Source organism: Cyprinus carpio, chromosome A25 (assembly GCF_018340385.1).
Source record: "Cyprinus carpio isolate SPL01 chromosome A25, ASM1834038v1, whole genome shotgun sequence".
NCBI classification, from domain to species: Eukaryota; Metazoa; Chordata; class Actinopteri; order Cypriniformes; family Cyprinidae; genus Cyprinus; species Cyprinus carpio.
The window spans coordinates 14,475,128-14,489,265 of NC_056596.1; the positions used below are offsets into that span (position 1 = coordinate 14,475,128).

Genomic DNA, 14,138 nt, shown 5'->3' on the forward strand with positions numbered 1-14,138 from the left:
TCCCCTTTAAAACTTGTCTTTTAAGAACAATTGCTATTGTGAAGCTTAGTTAGTTTTTCTTCCCTATTCCTTTCATCCTCCCCATGTTTCTTATTCTTTATTTAACTTTAAATAAATTAAATTGAAATTAAATTAAGTTTTTATATTTTCTTGACAAGTTCCAACTGCCTGCCGCTGGCTCTCTGGCTGTTGTTCTTCTCATTTAAATTTCACTGTATGTGTTTCACTGCCACAGCTATAAACAGAACACTGATAAATCTTTCAGATAATAAAACATAACATAAATCATAATTACATCTCTACCTTCATTTTGGCTCTGAATTCAAGTCTAGCTTTTGTTCCTAAAAGTTGTATGATTTGATTTCCGTTTCCATGACAGCAATGCAAACAAACAGCTGCATGCATTTTGGATGAAATAAGAATTTTGCAGGCACAGCCGCATACTGACACATCACGGTAGCAGGACATTTGCTTTCATTTCAACCCCAGATTTCATTTACATAACGGTAACCTAGTTAAAATAATCCCAGTTTAGTTTAAAGAGTTTAAGTTTAAACACCCACTTTAAAATAGCTCTGTAATACATGCGCACAGAAATAAGTGGGGAAAGATGCGACTGGTGTTTTTAGGAAAACAGAATTAAATGTTTTTGCTTGTTTTTGTAATTTTTGCCATGAATGCTGTCATTGTATCTTTTCAAGGCAAACAATTTCTCCCATGAAAATTTTAGAATGAATAAAAAAGGTTTTGGATATGCTAAAAATATAGTCTTAACTGTCAAGCTGTGCCTCAGAGAAGAGGATTGTGAGCACACTGGCTTGGTTTGGCTCGCACTCCCATTAGGGCGTGTGTATGTGTGTGTGTGTGTGTGTGTGTGTGTTGTGGTATCGGAGCCGGGATTGTAAGCAGACTTCATGCCCAACCCCACTTATAATTACAGACGGCATGCAGCTCTCCTAAAAAGAGTGATTTTCTTGACTGCCATGGATAACATTCGCTTTGGCAGCGAACGGAAAGCAAGAGACAGATGACAAGAGGGAGAGGGGAAACTCAAAGTTGACTCATAAGTAATGCAACATATCCCTTTTTGCACCGGTGCTGCATGGAAGAGGACGATGGCACATGCGCAAATGTGTATGTGCTCCGAGCCGTGCCTTCCCATAAACCCACAGTCTGTTTGAAGTGCCGTTTCCTACAGCAAGCCTTAATTAAAATGAGTTCAACAACACTGATCAAAAAGTGCTTCTAGCCCCTTTATTGTGCTCCCTTCGACTAGATCTGTCATAGCCTTCTCTCTCTCTGTACTGGCAGTCGCTTGTGGTTGAAGGTTTGCTTTGGCAGATCTCTTGGCTGGGACAAACTTTGCATCCTGCTACTGGCTGGGAGGGAGAGGGAAGCGGAGGGGAGGGAAGAGGGGAGAGGTGGAGGCGTGGTCTCCAGCTGGTAATGCAGACTTCTCTTTTCATCCTCAGAACGTAGAATTGGAGTGCCGGGACTGGGGGCTGCGCTGCTCCATTGCACTCTCTCTCTTTCTTTCTCTCTCTCTCTCTGTCTCTCTGTCCTCTGGGTCTAAACGTGCAGCAGAGGAATTGCAGCGGCAGATATGAACCTCTCACTTCCCCAGACTTCACAAGCATGTAGGTAAGAGCCAATGCTGTCATTGCAATGCCAATGTTAATGTTATTATTGAAAGTAGGCATCTGTCTGTCTGTCTGTCAGCATGGGGGGTCTGTGTCCTCACATACTGACACATAAATAGACATATGCACTCAAAATATGCACTTTTAGGCAGCTTTTTAAGTGTTTGTCTGTTTTAAGTCAAGATCTAAAAAAGCAGGCACACTATTTTGCTGATTACTGTACTTGTGACAGCCTAGAGGAGAAATTGATTTGCATGTCAGTGCTGTGGTTTACTTCATGTTACGTATTGTAGTGAAGAGAAGTATGTAAAATGTGCAATTACACTTTTCTTGTATTAGAGAAGTTTTAGCTAAAACTGTGCAGGCTACGCAAATGTTTATGTTATGTATATATTTTAGGTATGTGTGTACTTGGTGTATAGGGTGTGCTTAAGTCAAAATGTGGAATGTATATAAGTCTGACTGTCTGTGTGTATACACACATGTGCACGTGTAAACATTTGTGAGAATTGATCACACTGTCAGGTGTGTATGAATGAATTTGCATTAGCATGTTTATATGAGTGTGTGTGTGTGTGTATTTGCTTTGCTGATGGACAGAATCTTGAAGGATTTTCAAACTCATCTGTGTAAATAGAGACTCGGGGATGGAAGGGAGGGGACAGTCTGTCATCTGTCTCTCAGCCGCCTCTCTCCTTTGATCTGAGTCCTCTGGATATGTCCCTTCTCCCTGCGGCCCGCTCCAGATCCGGACCGGCCAGCTTTCATCTGCATTCTGAGGAAAATCTCTCCATCCGTGCACTCATTCACCTCCCCCACTCACCTCTGACCAAAGTTTCTCTTCGTCCGTTCATCCTCTTTGTACCTTAGAAAGGCAAGTTTTACCTCTCTGTCATCTCCATCTGTTCATCACTCCACCCATCCTTCGTCTGTCTAATCTTCTGGCAAATTCATCCCTTCAGCCCTGGGATGAATACAACAACCCCCTCGCTCCCCTCTTGGGGTAATGGCTCTTTTTGAAACCTCCCCCGGAAAAATCTTAAGTGAGTTTCCATTAGTTTTTGTGGAGGGCCATGAGAATTATGGTTTCCCAAATGTTCTTCTGAATAGTGTACAGGAGCCTCAGCTAATTGAAAAAACACGTGCAGAGCGAAGGAGACGGACCTACTGTCACAAATTAACTTTCCAGAGTTGGCAGTGAAGGTGGAGACAAAGAGGGAGAGTTTCATGGTTATGTTTGGCTGGTAAAGTTTTGGTAGTCTGACACAAGGACATATGGACAGGGACAGGATAAAAGGATGCAAGGACATAACAAGCAGTGACAGAAAGACTCAGGGACAAAAACATTGACGCAGGGACAAAAATTTAGGTAGGTAAAGGGACGTATGGATCAAGGGATGCAGCATGAAAGCATTAACCATAGCTGGTTCTTTCTGTCTCAGTGTCTTCTGTCTAACTGTCTTACTGACAGCAGCTGAGAGCATCTCACTGTAGTCTGTATAATATGTCTCCGTCAAGAAGTTCCTGTCCTGGACAGTGTAGCAAAGGAAGTGGTATCTGGTTACCCCACTAGATACCATTAAAAACCATAGTAAAATCTTTCTGGAGCCGATCCACACCATCAAGTACTTTCGACTTCTCAATGGACCAAAAGGCCAGGCCACTGAAGTGCAGAATATCCAAAAGTCAGTCCAGCCTGTCCAGACACGGTCCAACGTCTTGCATAAGCTTATTTGGGATTTCCGGTATCTTAACTACAAAATGCCAAGCAGTCTCTTGGGCTACATCCAACAGAGGTTCTTTGTCTCCTGTTCCCATTTTACCACCTCAAGCTCTGTTTTGTGGAAATGTATATAGAGTGCCGTCCCAAGCAAAACAACAGGGGGGGTCAGACGGACCCATGTCCAACAGTGTCTACTGTTCTGTCTGTATTCCTGGTGCATATGATTGTTTGTGTCACACATTCCTTGTTAACACTGTTAACGGGGGTCTATGGTTTGGGGGGCATAACAATCCAGTCTGACCTTTTGCCCAATGCCTGATGGTGTGTAACTCTAACCCTCTCCAGTGGGCTTCCCGAAGCCATCGCATGTGCTTGTGCAAACACATACAAACATATACAAACTTGGAACTGTAATGGAATCAGCAGCAGAGCTCTTAACTTTAACTGCTCAGGACATCAGCAGTTACCAATGCATCATTCCCTTAAAACAAATAAAAATAGGGTGCTCCGTATTAGAATTTGGAAAACATTAGGCTCTAATAATATTTTATCCTCTATTAACTCAAGTGGTGAGCCCTATAAAACCTTGAGACTTGATTTAATGTGATTAGAAACCTTCCAACGAAACAATTATTTTTATGTCTTGAAGGCAAGCATTACTATCATTAGGATTGCTCATACTTATGGTTAGGGATTTGAACAAACTCTCAACTCTTAAGTATTAACTTAGTAAACTTCCAAATGTAACTCCTGCACCTTTTGTGCTACAGACTTGCATGATACCTAAAGTTGGCATGTTGAGGAGAGGTGTGCTGTAACACTTACTTTTTTCAGCTGACAGTTGATAAAGTGAGCAATCCACTTCTTCAGAATCTTAAGTAAGTTTTGCTGAGTATGGGCAAATGTCAGAGATACAGTGCAATTTTAATTTCCGGATGAAGCATGATGTATTACTTGGATATATGTTGTTAGAAGTTGACTTAGTCCTTATGTAGGTATATGAAGTGTATTTTGTTTTGTAGATGATTTTGGCAAACATATTTGTTGTGGCAGGGGACATATGGCAGAGCATGGCTACACTGCAGAAAAGCTCTGGGGAAAATCTGCTTTCCAAATGTTTAACAGGGCATTGTAATCAGGGACATTTGTTTAGAGGGGGCAGCTGTGGCCTAATGGTTAGAGAATTGGACTTGTAACCAGAAGGTCACAGGTTGGGTCTCAGTGTAGGTGGGTGGGAAGTGAATGAACAGCGCTCTCTTCCACCCTCAATACCCATGGCTGAAGTGCCCTTGAGCAAGGCACTGAACCCCCAGTTGCTCCCCAGGCGCTGGATATACCTGCCCACTGCTCCGGGTGTGTGTTCACAGTGTGTTCACTCCTCACTGCTGTGTGTGCACTTAGATGGGTTAAATGAAGAGCACCAATTCCAAATATGGGTTACCATATTTGGCAAATGTCCCGACTTTCACTTTTTCACTTAGAGTAGTGTGCACATGATGAAATGACAGTTTCGGGATTTGGCCTCTTGCTAACTGTGTTTGTGTGTGGAAGTGTGAAAGCTGAGGTACTACTTAGTTTCGCTTGATTATGCCAAAGATTCCTGGTACGTTTGCAGATTATTTATGTTTAGTACAACACTTACCTGCAATTATATACACACACATGAAGGAAAGCACACATAAAAGCACAAAGATCTCTGTCTTTCTCTCTCTCACACACACACACACACACACACACACACACACACACACACACACAGAAACATGCCTACATTCGCTTGCAGTTTCATATGCTAGCAGAAATAAACTCGATTTTTACATCAGAGGGAACTGTTTTGAAAAAAAAAAACAAGTTTCAGCTTAATGACTAATTAGTAATGAAAAAGTAGTGTCTGCTAAGGCATTATAATTACTATTGTTTAGGTTAAGAATTTGAATAGACATCAAACTTTGCACATTTTTGCAAATAATTCATCTTGCACTGTTTGTGCTACAGACACGAATAACACTTGAAATTGTGTAACTTGTGAAAAAGAGCATTCCATTTCTTTTCTAAGCATTCAGACTTACCTGGTGGACAATGAAATAGTCAAAAGAATCCCGTAAATACAGACTGAAAATGGACTTCAGTCATATCTACATGTAGGCTTGGAGGTGAACTCTTTTGGGCCAGTAAGTAACCACTTAGCATCCACCTAGATATGCCCTAGCAACCATGCAAAACCTGCTATTAACTCATGTCAGGTTATGCTTCAAAAAGTCTGTTTTGTTTCATTTGCAAACAGATTAGAATGTCTTGAAGATCAGGTTCGGATTTAATTATTTATTTAGAAAGATAAGTGAAGTGTGGGTAGACGTGTGTAGTTTTGAACTAAAGTTCCAGGAAAGTGGGATGTCAAAATCTGATCCGTTTGAGGTCATTTAGTTGTGTGTGTGTGTGTGTTAGTGTTTGCAGTGTTTTAATGGTGACTAAGAGAGTGAGGAAGACAAGTTGCTATGTCTTTCTCTCAAGCACATGGCTGGGGGTTTAAATGTTCAGAAAGGCCCATTTGAGGGAATCTCCTGTAAATTAGAGCATTGCACATCACCAGACACTCTGGCAGTAGTCCAAAACAGCTGGCTGCTTCCCCTTTTTTCATTTCCACTCTCTTAAACAACATTCCTCCTCTACTTTCTCTCCCTCCCTGATTTTCTTTTCCATACTATTTGTTCACTCACTCACTCACTCACTCTCCCCCTCTCAATCACCCTTCATCTCCAGATGTGGCATTGTTTAGACGCATTTGTTTTGCTCAGGCAGACAGCTGACCTGCCCAAAGTTGATGTCATGCTCTATTTAAAGGAGAAAACCACCACAAGCTCTTTAGAGGACTCACCGTCATGTCTGTCCTGGAGGAAAAAGATTTTCTTTTGAAGACTAGTAGACCTGTGGAAATGGTTGGTTGATGAGTAAATCCACGAGTTCTTACCATTGTGTCCTTAGAAAGACACCTAACATCCAGTTATTCCAGGGTGATTGTAACTGTAGTAACTGTACTTTGAATAAATAGCTGATCTTCAATGCATCGTACTGCATGTCCTCACAGTGTGTTGTGTTGTTTTGTTGCCTAGCTGTCTTAAAAAACTGCTGTATTGTACTGAACCCAGCACCTCACACTGCAGAGGAATGTGGTTTAGTTTGAATGGATGTGTGTGTTTGTGTGTTTGTACAGACTGCGCAAACACTTAATTCAGTATTCAATGACGTGTTTGCACATTCCTTCATATTTCTTGGAGAACACTTTGTTTATTAGATTGCATAAGTATATATTTATATTTAGTCTAAAAAAATCTTTGGCATACTTGATGCTACTCTTTACTTTTTTGCCACACTGTGCTACTCTCTCTCTCTCTCTCCCTCTCTCCCTCTCTCTCTCTCTCTCTCTCTCTGTAGTTAACTTGTGTTGGCAAAAATAACATGCATCCTTCATGTATAAGGCATCCCAGAATGCATTGTGACAAACACACCTGGGCAAATTCCATATGAAATATGGTCACTAAGCTGTGCTTATTTCAGGTTGCACACTGTGCCTGTGTGGTTAAAAAAAGTGAGTAATCATGTCCAGTGATAGTCCTTGGATGTATAATCAAGGGTTTTAAAATCCCATGGAAAATTTCAAAATGACCATCATCTGTACATCTTGCTAGTAGCTTTTTGGAAGGGCCCTTCGTTAAGGGACTCCATTTCTTTCTTTCGGAAAAAATAAAAACCACAAAAGACTAACAGTTGATTTCAATAGCTACTGAATTACAGAAAAACCCTATTCAATAATAATAATAATAAATAAAATCCATTATTTCACCCAGTATTGGTGTGCTGTCTTTTGTGCTAGACTTGTTAGATTATCAACCCTATAATGGATTTTGCTTGAGATAAAACTATTTTATATTATTAGTGAATAGGGCTATTCAGCAATAACCCTATTCAGCTGTTACAATTAACTGACAGTCTTTTCTGGTCATTTACTCATGATGTGAATGACTTACTTTCTTCAGTGGAAGACTATCTGTTCCACTTCAGTGGAATTTATATGACAAAGACAAACGATGACAGTTTTTTTTTTCTTTTCTATTTATTTCTGGATGAACTATCCCTTTCAGAGAGTTGCTGCCAATGTAGACTGTTTCAGATAAGTTACATCAAAGGTTTCATTTCTGTTTAGATACAACAGAAGTAAACTTTGAGACAAAGTTAATGTCCCTGTCTTGCATGTATCCACACTTGCATCCATTGTAGTGCCTCTGTCTAGTTCAGTGACCTGAACCTGGCCTTGTCTTTGCCACCAGGGCAATTCTTCTATATCTCGGGAAACCACTGTGGCACTGTTTTTACCTGTCAATGCTTCCTGGAGCCCAGCTGCTATAGTCAGGCCCCGATGTCACATTCCCCATGGGTAGGTCCAGACACTGCAGTGTTTGGACCTCAAACATGCATGTTTGCTGGGTCAAAGTAAGCATCACCGGTACAAACGGCTGATTCAAGAGTGATCCGTTCGAAATGGCACCATTTTATTTATTTATTTATTGCAATGCACAGATCAGTATTGATAATTAAAGGCACTGTAAAGTGCTTAGAAAGGGTAGTTCTAAAGTTTCATAGCTAGTTGGCTTCCTGTCTTTGATCCAGAAGACCACATCACATTCCTGACCTTGAGCATCAGAAAAAGCCTTTCACAGCAATATAATAGTGCTGTGTCATCAGTTTTTATTTGCATAATCTTTCTCAAAGTGTGCTCAAGAACTGAAATACATTTGTGTATATTGTTTCTCAAAAACAAATGGAATGAGTCTAGTTTAGATAAACATAGTCGGTTTATCTGATGTGCACTATGTATGTGGTCTTCTTGATGTTACCGGTGCTGATATGTATCAGACAGCTGGCTGTGACAGAGACACTGCACAGTTTTTTGACTTACTACTGTCTCCTCAGCATCAATACCACACACACTGGCATCAATAAGGCTGAAGTTAACACGTGGCTCTTAGTGGCACAGTTAGCTGGTGAAAGAGGTCAGGCGCATCTATGCTGAGCGCTTCCGGCTGGCCGTCTTTGTTTATGAGGCTGTGTAAATACTGGCACACACCAAATGAGACAAATGTGCACCACATAGCCATTTAGGCAAATCTTGTAATTTATAAACATTCACAGTTTGGGAGGAAACAGGGTGGGTGGGTGTGTGTGTGTGTTCACAAAATCTTTGAAAATGTCCCTTGATGCATAGCAAACCACTTCTTTGATTCTGTTCCCACCAGGAATCAAAGGCTGGTAAAAGGGATTATACAATGTCTATAAATGCCAGTAACTATTGAGTAATTAAACAGAGCCACATTTATGTGTGTTAATAGGGTATTCTGTGATGGTCCTTCTGTGCTTTACTTACCAGCACAAGTAAAAACAAGCCCAGGCCTAAGTCTTTTCCTCTAGGTTTTTCTCAAATTACTCCTTGATTGCATGTTTATAGTTTTTTTTTTTTTTTTGCGTTTGCATTGTCTGCCAGGTGAAAATGGAATGCCAGATTGCATTGAAAAGTAATTGCACACTTCTCAACAAGCCAAATGGTTTTATGTGCAGAACAAGTTATGCACTGACACTGGGTTGTCTAAATGTTATATAAGACATTCAGTAGCAAAAGAGTCCTTGCGCACAACTGTATATTCAGCTTTTTGTTTGCTTGTTTGAGGAATTGCCAATTTCAGATTTACCAGTGCAATTTCTGCAGAAATAAACACTGACACATAAAGCAGTCCCCTCCTGTGTAAGCAGGTGCTTCTTGGCCAGAATAAACAGCAATGTGGGCCTCACTAAATGCTAATTGTTCAAGGTCTGAATAAGCAAGACTCACTCACTTGAGATCTGACTATCAGAGGTACATTCTAACAGTCACACACAATTCAATCATTCATAAATGCAGATTCTTGGCTGCAGTGGATCATATGTCTATGACTTAGGTGATAGATTTGGAGTGTCAGTGCAGCATGCTTCATATACCAGCGCCAGTGATTTTGCAGGAAAGACTCAATCCCGGACTTCCCTTTCTTTTAAACTCTGTTTTTGCACCCCCATCTCAATGCTGTTCCATCTGTCCATCACTGCTTTTATTTAAGCTTCCACCAGTCTGTGCTCTGTGTGTGTCCAGTGTATGAGGTGCTTAAAACTAGGAGCGTACGGTTTAGAATATCTGTTCGTCCATCTAGTGGTGCAGAAATTGCTTCCTGCAGCTTCATTGCATATTTTCAATTTAACTGCCAGAAGGTGTTTTTTTTTTTTTTTTAACATTTGTATGTGAAGTATTTGACATAAACATATTTGAACTATTATGCTTCTAGAAAACAAATGTCTCCAATTAGCACAAAGCATCCTGAAATCAGAATGTGTTAATAGGGGATTGGGATTTGTAAGCCACCAAAGACCCACTGGAGGAACTTGGAAAACAGTCACTGGACGACAACATTTGACGCCCAAAGGGTGGAACAGATACAGGATCTGGAAAATGTTAAGAACATTAATGACATGAAGATGCGCCTGGAGACGCTCCAGATGCATGCAAGCTAAAAGAAAAAGGCATGGAAAGAAAACGAGTTTACATAGCTGTTTTTATGACATTGCAGGTGTAGAAAAAGAGGAACAGGTGGTGAGACAGAGAGAAAAAAAGAGGAGAGGGACAAGGCGGACAGGTCTGATGGGTAGAATACCAAGGGAGGGAGAGGTGAAATTGTAAAAGGGAAGGTTAACAGCAGAGGGAGGGAGTGTTGGCCACATGGGTCACTTTCTCCTTTACCTCAGGCTAATGTGCATTATGCACCCTTACCTTTCCTGTCCGCCCTCTCCCATATAGGGCATGCAAGCATTCGGAGAACACATAGACGCTTTTATGACAGGTACTAACAGGTTCTTTCTTGGAAAAGCCCTCATAGAGAGTCTTGTATGTGGAGAGCTCTGTTGTGGGCTGGCCAGGTCATTAAGTCAAGGAGTGTGATTCTTCACTCTTCTTCTTCTACTTGCTCAAACTCTTAAAGTCACAATAAAATAAAAATGGAAAATTCTTCTTATTATAAATGATTTATCCTTTATTATTTGTCATGTGCGACGTAATGTTTAATCAAAATATCTTTTGACATTGACATTTCTGACTCTGAGAATGTGTGCACTACTGTGAAGGTGGGACAGTAATCCCTTCCCTTCATCAACCCGTCACTCACATGAGATCACAGTAATTAGCAAACAACAATGATCCAACATTCCAATCAATTCCCGATGGACAAAATCAAGTCCCATTCTACATTGTTTCACTGGGATATACAGTAGTCAACATTTGAAGTGGATCAAAAAAGTTAATCAAAGTTGTCCTAATAATCAAGTTATCCTAAAAAGAAGGTTTTAGAACAACTTTGATGAAAGGGTTTGATCCACTTCAAATGTTGACTTCTGTACATCACAATAGACAATAAAAGATGATCACAACTTCCATTGCATGCCAACTTTAAGAAACTACAGTAGTTGGCTTTCATGTACAGTATTTACTTTCATTCATGGGGCAGTTGCTATTTTCTGGTGTGACTTATAAAGGATAGTAATTCTGAAATCAGGGTTATCCGTATTTAAGGTACAACAGTGGTAGCTTATGAATAAACTTTTCTGGGACTCAAAACTACAATCTTTCACTTACCAACCAAGATTTCTGACCATTAGACCACACAATCCTTTGTCTTTCTTAGGCCACAATGGATAGGATAGGCACCCTCTGAAGGCCATTCTAGCATTAGAGTTGACTGGAGTTGGGTTCGAAACATACTCTATGAAAATACAAAGATGATTCTAGCAATGCAAGCTCAATTTTATATTTAGTTGCCTTTTGAAATGTGTAGTTACTCAGTTAATAGTACATTTTAAAATCCCAGCTTTGCTGCAAGGGGTGATATAGTTGACATTAGCATAAACTCTTCCTCTATGCTCTGTTTGTGTCAGGTCAAGTATTGGAATGGCAAATAACTTGCAGTACAAACTCACATTCGGAGTTTGTGTCCTTGTGAAGAGTATCTTTCTGGCCTCAAATTTCAAATTTTAAGCTTCCCATTCTAGTATTGTACAACCCATATCAAGACTGTCCTGTGATCTGTAATGAAAGACTTTGACTTAGTCTTCATAACTACTAGGAAAAACAAAACTGCATCTGATTCCAAATTGGCTTTTGGTTAAGCTGAATAGACACAAGACCTTTTAATGTCCAATCTCCATACAGTCCCTGTAGATCTGATTTCCTTTCAAATGTGTGGCTCTGAATAACCAAGGATATGAGGGGAAAGCCTTCGTTATACAAACCATCTGTGATTTCTCAACACAGATGGCTCAGGATAAGAGACCGGGATGCTTACGGACACACATGGGCATCAAAACTTCCCCAGCACGTGATGTTGGAATGAAAACTTAATAGCTGTCGAGAGGCTTCTGCCACAGAATAAACACTTTAATTTGTGAACCCTCAACATTGGATTTGACATCAATCTACTCTTTGGTCTTTTGACAGTCCAAAGTGTCAAGTTAATGATTGCGGTTGTCCCACAATCTTGTGTTTGTGGGTGTCCATGTGTGTGGAGTGTGTTTGCTTCTGGCTGTTCTAGGAAACGGGACATTAAGATCCCAAAGACACATCGTTAAGAATGACCATTTATGGCCACTGACCTTGGATTTGGTGTTTAGGAATGGAATATGTTTAATTTCATTTGAACATCATTAGCATATATTTGTTGAAAATTTTTTTTTTTTCATTTCTGAATTCTCCCAGGAGTCAAACATGTATTATGCAAGGATTTGGCTTATTTTACAGTTACAGCCCCTACATTTTTAATGTGCACTATTTTATTGAGACGTTTGCTGTTTTTCAAAGCTATATTTGTCAAAATTTAAATCAAAGAAAAACAACTGCTTGCAAAACATCTTTATTTCTTGAGGGTTGCATGTGTTATGTGTAAAACAGAGCTCCAGATATGCTAACAACATAAGTGCTTTAAACAACCAGAAAGGTGAAACTCCTTCAACATCCTATTTCCCTCAACAATCAAATTGTTTTGTTCACAAATGTCTCTGTATGTGGTGCCTCTGATAGGAATGCTTAAGCATGCTTAAAAGGTTTAGTGTTGTGACAGCTCCCACTAAGAAACAAAACACTCATAAATAATAACCTAAAAAGTACAAACAAACACCTACAAAAACAATATAAAACACACCAAGAGACAAGTATGTTTGATGTCACACAGAGAGAGCTCTCGTCATCTGTCTCTTTTGCCCTCCATTACTCACTTCAATTCTCAGTCTCTGTGACAAACTAAAAGATGGTAGAGTCATTGAAAAGAGGTCCTATCAGGTTTCTCTAGTGCTGCTTGCTAGGACAAAGCCAGTTCCTTCAGAACATGCTTCAGGAACCCATATTAAGACTTCTTAGCATGGCACATTAATCACTTACTGATGTTTATTCGATCAACTGTTGATGCCACCAGTTGGTCGGGGCTTCTCTTTAGTCTTAAAGCTGTCATTTTAAGTGGACAACCAGTATATTATATACAGTGCAACCAAGGGTGGTGGGGGGGGGGGATAATGGCTGTTACGCCCCTGACTCTATCCTCCCTCTGATTAGTAAATAACATGCTAGGAGACGTCTTTTTTATCCTGCCCCTATCATTATAAGACATATTCACCGGTACTGCTGAGGCGGAGTTTTCCACTCTCTCTCAGGGAGCAGGCGCTCTGTGTGTTGCACTCAGCAAAATATTGCGGCTCATTCCCAAATAATTGCAGCGGTAAAAAAAATGACAACATGTGCTTTCAATTATTTGCATTGAGTGCCGACCCCTACTTTTCCTGCAGAAGTTGATTGTGATTGGCAGGTTATCGTTGGCGGTTGTGAATCATAGGGTCGGCTCGCTCAGCTCTGGCCTGAACCAGTAAGCAGTGCTACAGTAGCTGCAGTCTGTGCCCCTATAAAGCGGCACGGGTCAGGGCGAAAGAGCCCTGTAAAAGTTTCCCCTGTTGCAGTACCTGGGATAGGAGTTTTTTTAGATGATGGCAGCAGTGATGCATGTGTGTGTGAATGCTTAAGTCAGCTTTGTCATTACTTCCTGTTGTAAGTGTGGCATATACCAATATGAGCAGGCCTAGTTACACTCTCAGCTTGCACAAATACAAAGTATTATGTTCTATAGCATTCATGGTACAATTTTATTATTTTTATTTATTCATTTATTTATTTATTGTTAAAACCCAGGACCACAGTAGAATAGAGATTGACGGTTCAGGTCAAGTGACATTCACATTTTCCTCAGAAAATTTAAAAATCTAGAACAGTTATGCATATTCAGGCCAGCTGACAAATTATTTTCTGTCATACGTGATCTGAGTGACGAAGAAAGGATACAGCTCACTCAACAGATGCAAGCAGGGGTCTTGGCAGCTGTTTCGCTCCGAGCAAAGTATGAGGGTATCTGGTGGTAAGCATTACATCAGATTTAAAGGGGCTGAGTAAGGAGAGAGAGGGAGGAAAACAGGAATGTGTGGAAAGTATGGAAAAAGAAAGTGGATTAGAGACAGAGGGAGAGAGAGAGAAAAAGGCAAATGTGAGAACCACCACAGGGGTCCTGATCTCAAAGTCAGAAACAGACAGAGCGTGAATGAGGAAAAGAAAAAGAGGACTCACTTTACAAGGATGAAGAAGTAAATTCCACTTTTAATCTGTATTCAGTCTA

At 40.4% G+C, this 14,138-nt stretch overlaps 1 protein-coding gene across 3 annotated transcripts in view; it reads left to right on the top strand.

The window, feature by feature from the left end:
• The window catches only part of LOC109099814 (zinc finger protein 469-like), a 248,013-nt gene that overhangs the window by 201,417 nt on the left and 32,458 nt on the right, over nucleotides 1–14,138 (top strand). For 2 of the 3 annotated variants that reach the window (XM_042715660.1, XM_042715663.1), the window contains one exon: nucleotides 1,473–1,641. The gene's annotated coding sequence lies outside the window, so the exon portion shown is untranslated. The remainder of the gene's footprint in view (nucleotides 1–1,472; nucleotides 1,642–14,138) is intronic. The other variant, XM_042715661.1, reaches the window with a different exon arrangement.